General features: G+C 45.6%; 1 protein-coding gene across 4 annotated transcripts in view; it reads right to left on the bottom strand.

Moving 5' to 3' along the window:
* Nucleotides 1-14,869, bottom strand: part of RECQL (RecQ like helicase) — a 257,768-nt gene that overhangs the window by 176,965 nt on the left and 65,934 nt on the right. Inside the window, exon 1 of one of the 4 annotated variants that reach the window (XM_086920513.1) lies at nt 13,772-13,911. The exons of 2 other annotated variants lie outside the window; for them this stretch is intronic. The gene's annotated coding sequence lies outside the window, so the exon portion shown is untranslated. Of the gene's footprint in view, nt 1-13,771; nt 13,912-14,869 lie in introns of those variants that run through there. One more of the 4 variants, XM_086920498.1, reaches the window with a different exon arrangement.

Genomic DNA, 14,869 nt, shown 5'->3' with positions numbered 1-14,869 from the left:
TTTGTAGGCTACTTGCCTTATTTTGTTTGAACAGGACGTATACCTATCACAGTCTGGGGTAGGGGATGTTGAGGGAGTTTTACTGTTCTTTGTTGATGGTTTTTGTTCTTATCATTGGTAGTGGATGTACGGCGGGTGTGACCGCATTGTGTGGCTGGGGATTGGCACTCCCACTGTGTGGCTGGCATGGGGAGCTGTGGCATACTGGGCTGTGGGAGGGCTTGTCTAGATGGCTGACTGGATCATTTTGATCACCTGGAATGTGCAGGCCTGTCAACACCCTCCCAGCATTATAGTGTCCTGGCCTACTTAAAGCAAAGTGTGGTGCAGATTGCATTTCTTCAAGAGACACATCTGTCGGATTCTGAGGGCAGGGCACTCTGTTAAAGGTGAAGGGTGCAATTGTACTGCACTGCTTACTCCATGTTTGCAAGGGGGGTTCTTAATTGGATTAGATCCGGGGTGCCTTTCCAATTGCATAAGGCGGTCATTGAACCAGAGAGTCGATATGTACTAGTGCTGGGCCAGTTAGATGACAATTATGTCGAAATGCTCAATGATTATGCTCAGAATAAAGACAAACCCTCCCTTCTGTATACCTTTCTGAAGGCCTTTCTGAATGCATCCTGCCTGCAATGCTGCCTTTTTTGAGGATTGTAAGAGGGACTTCAACTGCGTAGCAGATCTCATTTTGGACAAAACCCATACCCCGCTGTGCTCAGCACCTGTGCACAAATTGGCAGTCCTTTCACGATCGGGTGCTGCAGTGGAACCTCAATGACTGCTGAAAAGCACAGAACCCAGGGATCCTGGCTTACTCCTTTTGATTGGGCTTAAATGATTTGGAGGTGCAGTTGGATGGGGTGCCTTGTTGTGATACAGTATATGAGAAGGCCATTAATACGGAGTACCTGGCTAGAACTTATTCTGACCATTGCCCTTTACTATGCACATTCCGGTAGTCGTCTCGCAGATCTGGCATCCCAACTTGGCGATTAGACCCGGCACTACTTGATGATCCAGTTTTTCGGGTCTCGTATGGGGAGCAGATTATTGACTTGACAATGCAGAGTCGGTATCATTGGTGGGGGTCGAATAGGAGGCCCTGAAGGTGGTCATGTGAGGTTATTGTTTGTCCAATAAGATAAGAGTGAGCACACAGCTACACTCTGATATTAAACAGCAAGAGACAGTCCTTAATGGGCTGCCTCAGAAGCTGGGGGAAACAGAAGGCAGTAGGCAAATCCTTACAGAGGAGAGTTAACTGTTTGCGCTGGTAGACCACTTCCGGCAATATGACTAGAGGGTGTATACAACAAAAGTACATGCGGAGAGGCATAAATCAGGGAGCATGTTAGCCTGGCTCCTCCAGGAGGAGACGAAGGACACATTATCCTTTAGGTTCAGGGGGCCAAGATGTGTTTATGCAGCAGTAACGTAATACTGTGTTACAACACCACTACCACAAACACTAAATAGAGGTTAGCGAGTCGGATGTTCTGCATTACATTGCGGATTCCTCCCCACCGGTCTTCGATCAATCACCCTGTGGCGAAGCTACTGGGTGCTGATATTGCCGTGCAGGAGGGTGAGGTGCAATTATGGAGATAGCACTGGGCAAGGCCCCGGGTCAGACGGCTTGGCCACTGAACTCTACTACTCTTACTGCGTGAGGCCACAATTGTGTCTCTCCTCAAACAGGATAAAAACTTTGTGTTAATCAATTCCTACTGGCCCCTCTCTATGTCCAACGTAGATTACATAATCCTGAGCAAGATTCTGGCAACCAAGATTCTGTCACATGTGGTTAATTTGATTCACCCCAGCTAGACAGGTTTCACACCCACCCATAGTACCTTGCTTAACATCCGCCAGCTGAGTCACATTCTGAACATACAGGAGAGCCTCCCACCAGACTGGCTAGTGTTATCTGTTCAATCAATCAATCACGTGTTTGTTAAGCGCTACTACTCACCCATGAGGGTCTTAAGGCGCTGGGGGAGGGGAGTTTTGCAGGTTCCAGTCCATCAAGGAGGGGGTCTGTCACAGAGCCAGGTTTTGAGGTTTCTTGTGAAGATGGTGAGAGATGTTGTCTGTCTGAGGTGGAGATGGAGGGCGTTCCAGGCTCTGGCAGTGAGAAAGGAGAAGGAGCGGCCTCCTGATCTGGCCAGGTGCGAGGGAACATGGTGTAGGAGAGCTAGGCTAATCGTAGGGTCCTTTGGGGTGTCGTGGGGGGCCTTGGGAGCGTGGGTGAGCATCTTGAAGGGGACATTAGCTATGATGGGGAGCCAGTGGAGTGTGCGCAGATGCTGGGAGATGGGGCAGTGTCTTGGCAGGTTAAGGACCAGTCTTGCAGCCGCGTTCTGGATTTTCTGTAGCTTGCGTGTGAGGTTTTTGTTTATTCCGGCATCAAGTGCGTTGCCGTAGTCGAGTCTGCTGGTGACCAGGGCGAGAGTGACGGTCTTTCTGTGTTCGAGGGGGATCCATTTGAAGGTCTTGCATAGGAGGCGGAGGGTGTCGAAGCAGGACAAGATGGCGTTGATCTGGTGGTCCATTTTGAGTTTGGAGTCCAGGATGATTCCCAGGTTACGTGCATGGTCCATGGGGTTGGGCGGACTTCCGAGGGCGGGGGAGCACCAGGTGTCGTTCCAGGCATCGGGGTGTGGGCCCATGATGTGTACTTCTGTTTTGTTGGTGTTTAGTTGAAGGCAGCTGTTTTTCATCCATTTGGCGACGGCTTCCATGCCTTCCCAAAAATTTTGTCTGGCGGAGTCGAGTTCGTTGGATAGGGAGAGGATGAGTTGGATGCCGCCTACGTAGGACACCATGTTGAGTCCGTAGTTTCTGACGATGGAGGCGAGCAGAGCCATGTAGACGTTGAAGAGCGTAGGGCTGAGGGATGACACTTGGGGGACTCCGCAGGTGGTTGGTTTAGGGTCCGAGAGGAAAGGGGGAGTCTGACCCACTGCGTTCTGCCGGAGTGGAAGGAGCGGATCCAGTCGAGGGCATTGTCTTGAATCCCTGCGTCGTAGAGTCTGTGTATTAGGGTGAGGTGAGAGACTGTGTCCAACGCCGCTGAGAGGTCCAGGAGGATGAGGGCTGCTGTTTCTCCTTTGTCCAGTAGGGTGCGGATGTTGTCTGTTGCGGCAAGGAGGGCGTTTTTTGTGCTGTGGTGTTTTCTGAAGCCGGATTGGGAAGAGTCAAGGATGTTGTGCTCTTTGATGAATGTTGCGGGTTGGCTGTTGATGGCATTCTCAAGGACTTTCGCTGGTAAGGGGAGCAGTGAGATGAGCTGTAGTTTTTGAGGTCAGTGGGGTCTGCCGAGGGTTTCTTGAGGAGGGGGGTTGATCTCGGCGTGTTTCCAGTCGTCAGAGAACGATGTGGTTGTGAGGGAGCAGGAGCAGTTGATGGTGTGGCGGAGTATGGGTGTGATGGTGTTGGTTGGCTCTGTTGAAAATGTGGTGGGACAGGGGTCCGTGCGGGCCCCAGAGTGGATTGAGTTAATCGTCTTCGGTGGTGAGGGCTGTCCAATTGTAGATTGTTGGCTTCATGGTGTCAGGGGTGGTTGGTGAGGGTTCAGTGTGTTGGTTGTCTTCATCGAAGTTGTCGTAAATGTCATAGTTGATATTCAGAAAGCGTTTGATTCTCTTTTCGGTAGTAGTTCTTGTATGCTACTTTACTTGAGACTGGGTCTGGGCTAGATTTCGTTAAGTGGGCAAAGCTGTTGCATATCCAACCAGTGGAAAGGGTTCGAAATGGGTCAGTATTGTTTGATACTTGTGCAGTAGAGCCGGGCTCCCGGCAGGGATGCACTTGTCCCCTTTGTTATTTGTTCTAGATTTAGAGCCACTTGGTAGGGTGGATACTATTGTGACTGCCATTATCAGAGATCGTTTATTCATTTCTTTATATGCAGATGAAATGCTGCTGTATATGTGCGGCGAGCCTTTGGACTTGGAGGGTGGTGGAAGCTCGGTCAATATTCTTCTAGCTATCCAACCTAGAGGTTAACTGGTATAAGTCCTGCACCTACCCATTGCAACCTGGTTCGAAGGAGGTTCAGCACCCCACTGCAGTGCCTGACCTGCATGGGGAACACATTACCATCCATAACTTGGGGGTAGCAGCCTATAGATCTGCAGAGCTGCTCTTTGAGGGTAACTTTAACAGGGCTATGTTTGCCTTGCAATAGACCGGTGGCCTTTTGGAGTACCCTACCTATCTCGATCGGTGGTTGGATAGCCATCTCAAAGATGGTACTTCTAACGCTGTTCCTTCATTTGTTCGCAGTCCTGCTGATGGAATTCTCTAGAGCAGTGTTTCCCAAACTGTGGTCCGCGGACCCCCAGGGGTCCCTGACACATTCCCAGGGGGTCCGCAGGCAGCAGTTTTAAAAGCACTGCAAAGTATCTTGTATAATTAACAGTTTTTAAAGAACAATAAAAGTGTTAAGATAACACCAGTGATTAAAGTCCCTGCTGGAGAGCGACAAGAGTTTTGTCCAGTGGCAGCTTTGACGTATCTAATGTAGCACAGAGGGTTAATATTGACTACCATGCATTTTAAAAAACAGTATTTTATATGCATAGGTCAGTAGGTTACTGCTTTTTTCACAGTGATTCTTTTGCTACTGTGCAGTTCATACTTGACAATCGTAATCTAGCACAGTGACCTGTAAACTTTCCTCAAAGACCTGCTTGCAAACTGCAATGTACAAGTTAGTGACTTATGTTTTTTCCCAGTCTTTCATTATCCTGATGCTGCTAAAAAGTTTTATTTGGGCGGAAATACATTTTTATTGTTAGTCAATGCTAACCACTGTGTTCTGTTCTGAATCCTGAGTTTGGGCTTCTCCAGATGAAGCACTCTTTGAAAACACCTACCAATATGGATTACATGTGAATTCTAAACCTTGTAGTCCCCTTTGCATTATGTAAAATTCCCCCGCCACTTCAGAAGCGCAGGGCTGCACCATATTTACAAGAATATGGGGCAGCCCTATATTTCCCTTACACTGGCACTATGCTTGTACAGGAAGGTCCCCCTTTCTGCACATAAACAATCTTGAAATGTTGTTGTGTCACTTCTGTGTGTGCTGCATAATGCAGCACACATAGAAGTTAAAAAGTGTCATTTTTTTTAAAGATTGTTGATGTGCAGGAAGGGTCACCCTCCTGAACATAAACAATCCAAGGCGTTTTACAAAAAACGAGGAGAAATAAAGCATTTCTCCTTGTTTCGCCAAGTTAGGTAAACCAGGTTTTGCCTGGTCTTAATTTTGGCGCTGACACCCATTTACGCTGCCCTTGTAAGGGGGCAGCGTCAAAATCAATGGGTGTTGCAGCGCTAAGGCACGTTAAGTGGCTTAACGCTGCCTTGTAAATAAGGTGAAGCCCCTATCACCACAGGAACGTTGCAAAAAGTGATGTTCCCATGGTTATAGTGGCTTGTAAATATGCCCCTAAAATCCTTAGTATTTCAAGTATTTGTTTTGTGTGCAAACATGTGCATTTTTTTAAAATTATTGTTTTAATGTTTGAAATGTAAATCCTACAAATTGCTTGGGGGTCCCCGGCTTCCAGTGGTTACTCAATGGGGGTCCTAAGGAGTCAAGAGTTTGGGAACCACTGCTCTAGAGAGTTCTTTTGGCAATTGGATAGCATCCTTCTTAGGCTGTATTGGGGTCCTTGAGATGCAAGGTTGGCCTGTGAAAATTGCAGTTGCCAGGGGACGAGGAGGGAATGGCTGCTACAGACTAGGAAGTGTACTATCTGGCTGCCCTGTAACAATGGGTAGCTCAGTGGTGGTCAGTGCTCTGGGATACGGTAGACCCCCGCAAGTGCAGGACGCCAGCCAAAGCTCTTTTGACACAGATTCTGTTGAAACCTGCCCCTACCACGATGGGGCATGCTGAGAATGTGTTGGTTAGGACAGCGCACGGTGTGTGGATGAGAGCGTTACAGAGAACCCACACTAGGGTTCTGTATACCTGTGAATCCCCCTTGATGATTGCTAGGTACTGGCAGCATCTGGGAGTCATTTGTGGGCCGAGCCAGCACTCAAAATATTGGGTGACCTTTTTGCAGGAGGTGAAACTAGCTCTTTCCTGGACCTGAGAGAAACGTGGAACATTCTGGTGGGGCACTTCTAGCTGCACTGGGCTCTGCTGGGTAGATTCAGAGTTTGCTGGGGAAAGAGTTTTTACGGAACTTCTGGCGCATGAATGCCTACGCTATAAAGGGGAAAACAAAGGTGGTCACAATTCTCTTTAGGGGTCTGCTAAAGGGGGCACAGACACGTGTTCCGTAGCTCGGCCTGGAGAAAAACTATGGTGTTCACCCCCAAAGTGTCTCGGAATGCAAGATTTAAACTCCTCCAGTTTTAGCTTTTGCACTGGGAGTACCTCACCGCTCGGTGTGTTCGCGGCATGTTCCCTGGAGTTTCGCAGGCGTGCCCCCAATGCCACACAGATGATAAGCAGTTCTATCACATGGTATGGACCTGCCCAGTGCTGGCTCCCTACTGGGCTGCGATGTTGCAAGTTATCTGTTGGGACACTGAAAGACGCTTTGACTGTTCCCCACAGTTATGCATCTTGGGCCTACATAATAAAAGCATTGCCCTTATTCTTGCTCAAAGGCAATTTATGATGAGATGGAAATCTGCCACTGACCAGACATGTATAGATGGGGGAAGGAGCGGTCAAAATGGCGGATTGCAAGAGGGAAGCGATTCGAAGAGAGGAGACACGCAGTGTGTATTAGGTCCCAATTTTGCCTTTCTGGGATGCGATCTTAGTAGCTTGCCCCAGTAAAGGTGCCCAGGGACAGATATTAGATGCACAAGATGTTTTCGCGGATAACACTATTTTATGTCTGGTGATGTACAGTTGTTAATCTGAAACTGCAATAAAATATTCAAACAAAAAAAAGGTTATGTTGTGGTATTACCTCAAATTGTGATTTTTTTTTTAGGTCTAGTGTTAGCCAAGACCTTTTGATTTTACTAAAACTATATGTACAAAATACTTACCTAAAGGGGCTGTCAGCTACCTCTCTTCACCAACTGGTCCGTTGCTGTGTAATTCCCATTGTGCTTCCGCCCCCTACAGCATACTTTAACTCGCTCCCCCGACATGCACAATTTTCCCATCAATAATTTCACTGCAAATGTTGCAGTGATATTATCAATGATGTCATAGAAGATTTCATGAGTAATGTAATTTGTGGGGTAATTAACAGTGCATGCATGGTGGGGCCGTGAGTTATAGTTATCTTAGGACACATACTATAGTTACTTGAGATAACTATAACTGCTGAATTTCTATGGCTTTGTGTCTGTAAAATCAGAACCCAACTATAATGTCCCTGTAACCTTTGTTTTTTAAATGTAATATATACGTTTTTAATGCTATTTCCTAATTATTTTGTCCCTGTAACCTTTGGTTTTTTCAGTGAATTTCTATGTTTTTAATGCTATTTCCTAACTTTAATGTCCCTTAACCTGTGTATGTGGTGGGTGTGTCAGTCCGTGTGTGTGCCTGGCTGTGCGAGTCTGTCAGTGGGTGTGTGAGGGGCTTTCTTTATCTATGAGTGAGTGTGTGAGTGGGCATGTAATTGTGTGAGTGGGTGTGTAAATGTGTGAATAAATAGGAGTGCCTTTGTGGGTGTGTGACTGGCTGTATGGGCGTGTAAGTGGTTTTCTGGGTTAGTGAATGGGTGTGTTAGTGTGTAAGTGTGTGAGTTGTTAAGTGTGTGGATGTGAGTGCCTGTGTGGGTATGTGAGTGTTGTTCTGAGTATGAGTGAGTGAGTGGCTGCATGGATGTGTGAATAGGTGTGTGAGTGGTTGTGGAAGTGGGATTGTGGGTTAGTTGGACTGTGAGGGGGTGTATTTTAAAAACAATTAAGATATTGATCCGCTACAGGTTCACAGAGGAGGCCAAGCAAAGTGCAGCAGTGGTTCCATGTATCCTTGAGCACCCCCCACCCCCTCCCAAGAAATAGGTTTCCAGACAATTTCTTGCCCATGAGGGGTCCCTCATAGACCCCCTCCCTCAGTCCCATTGGTTCAGGATACCTCTATACTGACCCCTTATATCCTACTTACACTTTATTCCTAGAACTTTTTTCTACTCCCCCCACACCGCCACCGGAACCATCTCCCGATTGACAAAATGGTGGCTGCATCTTTTCTGCACACACAAAAGAAGCTACCCTGAATACAGCTCTGATTCCATACACAAAGGCAAGCACTCCACACTTGATTAAGTGGGGTGCTGGAAATCTAAAAAAATTTGAAAGACTGGCCTCACAAAACACCACGTGTTATGCTTCATCATTGGCAGTCCTTGCTCTCCAGAAACTGTTTTTGGTAGAGAGCGGGCCTACAACTGGAGACAGGGAGGCACTTCTAAAAGCTAAGTAGGGGCCTATGATAAAGTGAAAGGTTAAAAACCAATGTAATCACCAAAATGCATATGTTGGGTATTTACCTGATATTAAAAATCAAGAGTGGGGATTTGGGGAGCTAGTAACCCATCACCACAAGTGTCGTCATCTTTTCTCTTGGGGTTGCAGCCAGCTAATCTAGGCATTGCTCTTGGTGCGTGGATCTGCGTCTCTCAATATCCCTAAATCCTTTTTCTTTAACAACTCCAAAACTACTGAATGGATGTACACCAAATTACAAAAAGCACTCATTCTGGACCAAGTTCTAGCATTCTGCCAAATTTGGTGTAATAACGTTCAGCGGCTCAGGCTGTAGTGGGATCTAAAATCCCTATGGGTAATTGCATCGGGACGTTTTGGGAACCCCCCGCCCCCTTACTTTTTCTCAGTACCTACTTGATGTATCACCTCAAAACCTTCTAGACAGCAGCACAAGTGAGTGGCAAGCTAGTTTTGAAAATGTCATGAAGATATGTCCAATGTAACCAGAGTTATTAGGAAAACTAGGTCTGAACTCTAAATACCTACTGGCAATCGCAAATAGGTGATAATTATATATATATTATCCCCTGGCCAGGATTTATAAGGGGGTGGGGCAGCTTACCCACTTTCGGCCCAGAGACCCCTAGATGTGCTTTAAAGCGGGACCTTCTGGAGCCATTAATGGCCGGTTGAGACCTCATTCCCCAGGAACAGCTCTTGCTATGTCCCGGGGAGCCCACCCACGGAACATCGGAGATGTCCATCAAGCTGGAGCTGGGAAAAAGGAGAGGCTCCCAAAACATGTTTTCTAAATTCATTTTTCCATAGATAAATTGGATACAGCTACAGCCAAAACAGCATAACGGAATTACACCAAATTCAGAGAAAACAAGTCCTTGGTCCAGAAAGCGTACTTTTTGCGATTTGGTGTCACTCAATTGATCAATTTTAAAGAAATTCAGGTTAAAAAAACGTTTTGTATTAAAAATAAGCCAAAACATGTTAGCAGCTCCTGCATGATTCATGTGGCCAGTAGCAGTGGGCCGCAGGGCCCCTTTTGCTCCCCCTGCAACCCTCCCTCCAAAAAAATGCTGTGGGGTGCCCCAGGTGGGCATACTATGTTAAACAACAAAAAAATGCCAAAATGGTTATTTCTATGGCTGCATTTTGTTGCCTGAAAAATGTTAAAAGAAGGACCGAAAGACAGATTTATTTTTAGCAAGACTTTATTAGAACTATTTTATTACACATAAAAATGTGTAAATGTATTAAAAATACAATTGATTATAGTTATTGGTGATTTTTTGACAAAGACACTAGTTCTGCTTTATATATCAGGATATGCTGACCCATTGATAAGCCAATTGGACCACTTTTTATATGTTGGTATTGTGACCCTTTAACAATCTCAGTGAGCCTGCCTTACTTAAAATAACACCTTTCATATTGTGGGGTCAAAAAGTCAGCTGTGCTCGACTGTATGGGTTGGGCACAAGGTCTGGCTATTGTGACGGCCCTGCCTCCTTTACATAACCTTTTCACCTCTGCTATGGTGAACCTCACAATCTTGCTAAGGTCCATCTCCATTCTTGTGAAAATTACAGGTGCAAAACATGCGGCATAGGATGAAATTTATGAAAAATCAAAAAATGGTCAATTAAAAATAGGAAAATGTAAAAATCGATTTTGATGCCAGATTATAACAGTTGTATGGTACTGCAAAACACAAGTCCTGTATCCCACCACTAGCAACAATGTAAGAAACTGGGTAATTGGGAAGTTGAGAGAGTAAGTACCCACCTAAAGTAATATTCACAATCCTTGTCAGGGTGAACCACTAAAGTCACTAAATGAACCCGAGCTCAACCCCCTGATAGCAATGGCACACAGCAGACAAGATTAACTTAGAAGCAATGTGTAATGTATGTATGCACTACTAGAGCACAGTAAAACTTAGTAAACAAAATGACCAAAAAAAAAAGAATCCAAATTGGGGAACCGAAAATATTAGTTTTTTACATTTTAAGTTGAAATAGTGCCAAGAAGCACAAAGTGCCAATGATAGTCAATGCTCGCGGTAGAACAGGCCCTTGGCACAATTTGATGCGGACCATGAAGGACCACGGGTCGGATAAACTATCCAGGTTCGTCCTGGTCAAATATTTTATCTTCCCACTTTAAGTCCCAATCTGCCATAGAAAAAGCTTTTGCCACACTAAACTTGGGCTTTGGGGGTGGGTGTGAGTATGGGGAGGGTACTATGGTAACCCTAGTGCCATTCCTCATCTAAAACCAAGATTCAGTTTGAATCAGTTCCTGTACCCACAAACTCCTAGAGACAGATGTCTGGTAGAATAAAGTTGGGTTTTCTGCAACCAGATGGCGGATACATCCAAATTGTTTTGGCATTCGTTTTTTTCCTCTTTTGACGTGTCCCACAAATGGTAGTTGTAAACCCAGCATACCTGTCAAACAGACTTTGACACTCCAGCAGGATCAGACTCTGATATCAACAAGAGGCCTACTTGTGATGGAGGCCAGTCTGGCAATGGAACAAAAGAAGGGTGCAGGCCTAGGTGCTTGGGATATGGCAGCCTCTTTGAAGATACTTAAGTCCTTGGGCCAAGCCCACAAACTATCTTGTCAAGGGCACAGCACCTTCTCACATACAAGGCCTTTTGCCCTGTCCTGGGAGCAAGTTCACACTTCATCCACGCACTGAAATGCTAATACTGGCTGACGGAGGAGGGACAGCAAAATGCAGATTTAGGCCCATATGTATGAACACCTTTTCCCATAGGCACAGAATGGATAAAACCCTTTGATACATCTGGCCCCTAGTTTCCAGGGACTTCAGGCAGAGAAAAGCTAACTTTTCTAAAAGTCCATTTCCAAAATATTTATTACAAATACGACTTCACCTGTACACATCTAAAGTAAAAAAAAAAACTGTAGCAGATTCCTAGCTGGAAATAACATTTATTAAACTTCATAATGTATACCTAAGCTTTCCTATGGAACAGCTAACCCTGCTATAGTGAAAATAGCTTTTAGAACAAACAGCTTTTGTATCTTTAACCTTTTACATGTACTGGTTTAAATTATCATGTACCCCACCTAAGGGCACTAAGGCGTTTAAGGCCTGCTTAGGGGTAGCTTGTTGATATTTAGAAGAAAGGTTTAGGTCTGTCAGATTGAAGCTATTTTAGTAGGTGGAATTTGTAGTTTAAAACTGCTCAGCCAGTCTACATTGGTAGGCCTACTTTACAAGCTTTAAAGTGCAATTCCAGTGGATCGCATAATGGGTGCTACAATCCACCAGTAGCCTTTAATTTGCAGGCCCTGGGTACCCTTGGTACCATATACTAAGAACTTACAGACAAATTAAACAAAAGTAGCAGGTGTATGTCAATTTTACCATGTTGAAATGAGGATGGAGCATGAACATGTTGTTGCTGCTCAGCAGTGGTAAAGTGCACAGAGATCTGAAGTCAGAAAGAATATGGTTAAGCAAAAAAATCTAGAGTGACCCGTCAGACGGGGCAAATTCCCAACAGCCTCTCCAAGAATCTAGCAGTGGGGCATTCTTGTGGTGTCTGTCCTGAAACGTTTGCACACAAGAACTCTTACTATTTCTCATTCAATAGAGCAAATCAGACCAGAACCCACCCTATATTTAGCGCTGTGATTGCACACTTCCAAGATTTATTGTAATCTTTGCTTAATTAGTGTAGTTATTACTGGTCAAGAATACTTTATTTGTGACTATTAAAGTAATTGTACCTGCTGCTTCTGGGTTTTATCCATCTACAAAATCCCAATGAAGTTGTTTAAAAAAATAAAAAAGTACTTGGGTTGAGCACATTGAGTGAGAGTTCATTTCCTAAAAACAAATGGCCTTGAAATCTGAGGACGCCTTACTTTGAAGTACACCGGTTCATATTTCAGGGAGTGTCAAGGAGTTGGGTTTCGCAATACGTGAGCATATATTTGTGGATTGTTACAGAGTATTGCGGATTTAGACTGTTTCCTGTAAATGATTCCCCAGTCTGGAATGTTCATGGCAGGCTTCCGTGGCTTCTACAAATGATGTTAAATTTCCTGATGTATTTTAAGCATGTAGACCGAAACACAAGCCATTTGTCTAACTGAAACACCGCTCATCTGGTAAACCATCACTACAAACATCGTTCTAGAACAGTGCAATAACCTCCGCCCTACTGCAGTGCAAGTCACGTATAACAAATTAATTTATATCGACCATGTGCCAAACTTGGGAACAAAGCACTTGGCCATGCACATTTCGGCTGGTAAGTGTGTGGTGTCTGAAATATGGCATGTGCATTCTACGAAGGCCTTGCACAGCTGCCTGACGAGGATTCCAGTGCACGCGAGTTTGAATTGAGGTTGTCTGGTTACTAAGGAGCCGTCAAATTGGCTCCTTAGAATGAAGTTGTCAGATTTTTTTTGCTGTGTTCGCACAGAAAATTGTCCTTTTGGTATACGTTTTTATAAACGTTATGCATTACATTCGCCACGCATCGCTATAATGTTCAAATATCAAACAGGAATCTAGTGTTCGAGTCTAATACACATGACTTTTTTTGTGACCAACGCCTTTAACCAATTCCAGAGTAGTCAAGAATGCTTTTAGCTGAATGTGTACATCAAACATACACATCCATTAGTATGTAAACACCGTCCTTTAACATGCAAAGCTCGAAAGTGCACAGCTTTCTGTGTAAATAAAACCTGCTCTGCTGAGCTACAAAAGATGGGAACGGATTTGTTACAACCGTCTTTGTTTACATTATATAAACATCCTGCAAGAAGCGCGGTGTCTTGAAGCCCGCCCTGCGGCAGGGAGGTGTCGCTTTGTCTTTAATACATCCATCCTCTGTGCTTCCGAGCTCATCGCTGCACAGAAAAACTATCTCAAACTCAAGAAAGCTTCTTGTTCAACTAGAGTGAAGGGAATGGGTTTGCTGTCCTGGGAGTACAGCGACATTCTTTGAGTGTGTGACAGGGAGCGGCAGGTGCAGGCTGTGGGCGCAGCAGGGCCAGTCTCAGAAGGCGGCGTACATTTGCATAGAGGTGGACACGTGAACACGAGCTTAGCCTGAGGCGTTTGAGAAGCGTGGGTATGGCGCGCAGCAAGGAGAGTTAACGTGGCATATATTACGCGGCTGGTTTACTTGATAATAAAATGCGCGGCGCCGACAGAGTATTTTCTATTGTTACAGCAAGGAAGTGGTGCTTTCTGTTAACTCAAGAGAGTGCAGTAAAGTCGAGCATTCCGAATGAGGGCCGCTAGTTTTCGGGTGTCACAGGGAGCACTGACCTGCAGAGGAGCTCAGCCCAGTCTTGTTGCAGCCTCGGAGCTCGCTGACGGTCGAAGAGAGCGCGGCGCAGGATGTAGAGCCTCCTTGCAGGGTCCGGGGCCAGTGAGTCACCGCCGGGGACCGCATCGGACTCCCGCCAGAACAGCTGCAGCCCCTCCTGGAGACAAGTGTGTATAGCAACCAGAGGCTAAACACGGCCGTGGTGACTCACTGCATGGGCAAAGCGCGGGACTTCGGTGCCAGGGAGTCCCGTCTGAGGGGCAAGGGGGCACCCAGCCAACGGGGAGAGCATAAGGGAAGCACGGTACTCTTTGCTTTCAGAACATATCACATACTGTGCTTCGGCACTTCGCAATAGGATATGAATCGCTATATAAATGCTATAATACAATCAGGGCACAAGCCATACAAAAAGAAGCGTGAGGACTAATACATTTAGGCAGTATGTAAGTGAAATCACAGTACAAGGTTAGCGAGGCATCACAGGTAGTGACATCACAACCAATGACCTCACAGAAAGTGACAACCCAAGAAGTGATATCAGATCTTAACACCTCACACACGTTTCGCAGGGCTATCATGCATGTTGGACTTGGTTTGCAGGGTCATTCCAGGACTTTTTGCCTTCCTCATGTATTTTTTTCTGACCTGTTGGTGGTGGTTTTATGACTGCACACTTTACCATTGCTGATCAGTGCTAAAGTGCATATGCTCTCCCTGTAAATTGTGGTTATGGATTGGTGTTTCCATAATTGGCATATTTGATTTACTCGCCAGGCCCTAGTACAGTGCACTTTGTGGGGCATGTAAATCAAATGCTACTAGTGGGCCTGTAGCAGGGATTATGTCACCCACATGAGTAGCCCTGAAAAGGTAACTCAGACCTGCCACTGCAGAGTCTGCACACAGTTTGTAACTGCCATGCCGACTTGGCAAGTGCACCCACTTGCCAGTCCCTAAACCTTCCCTGTTCTACATATTAGTCACCCCTAAGATAGGCCCAAGGTACCCCTGTGAGCAGGGTGCATTGTTTGTGAAAGGCAGGACATGCCCTTGTGTGTGTGGCATGTCCCAATTGTGAATTACTGCCAATTTCG

Source organism: Lissotriton vulgaris, chromosome 1_1 (assembly GCF_964263255.1).
Source record: "Lissotriton vulgaris chromosome 1_1, aLisVul1.2, whole genome shotgun sequence".
In the NCBI taxonomy this organism is placed as follows: Eukaryota; Metazoa; Chordata; class Amphibia; order Caudata; family Salamandridae; genus Lissotriton; species Lissotriton vulgaris.
This window is presented reverse-complemented; position numbering and strand designations above follow the sequence as displayed.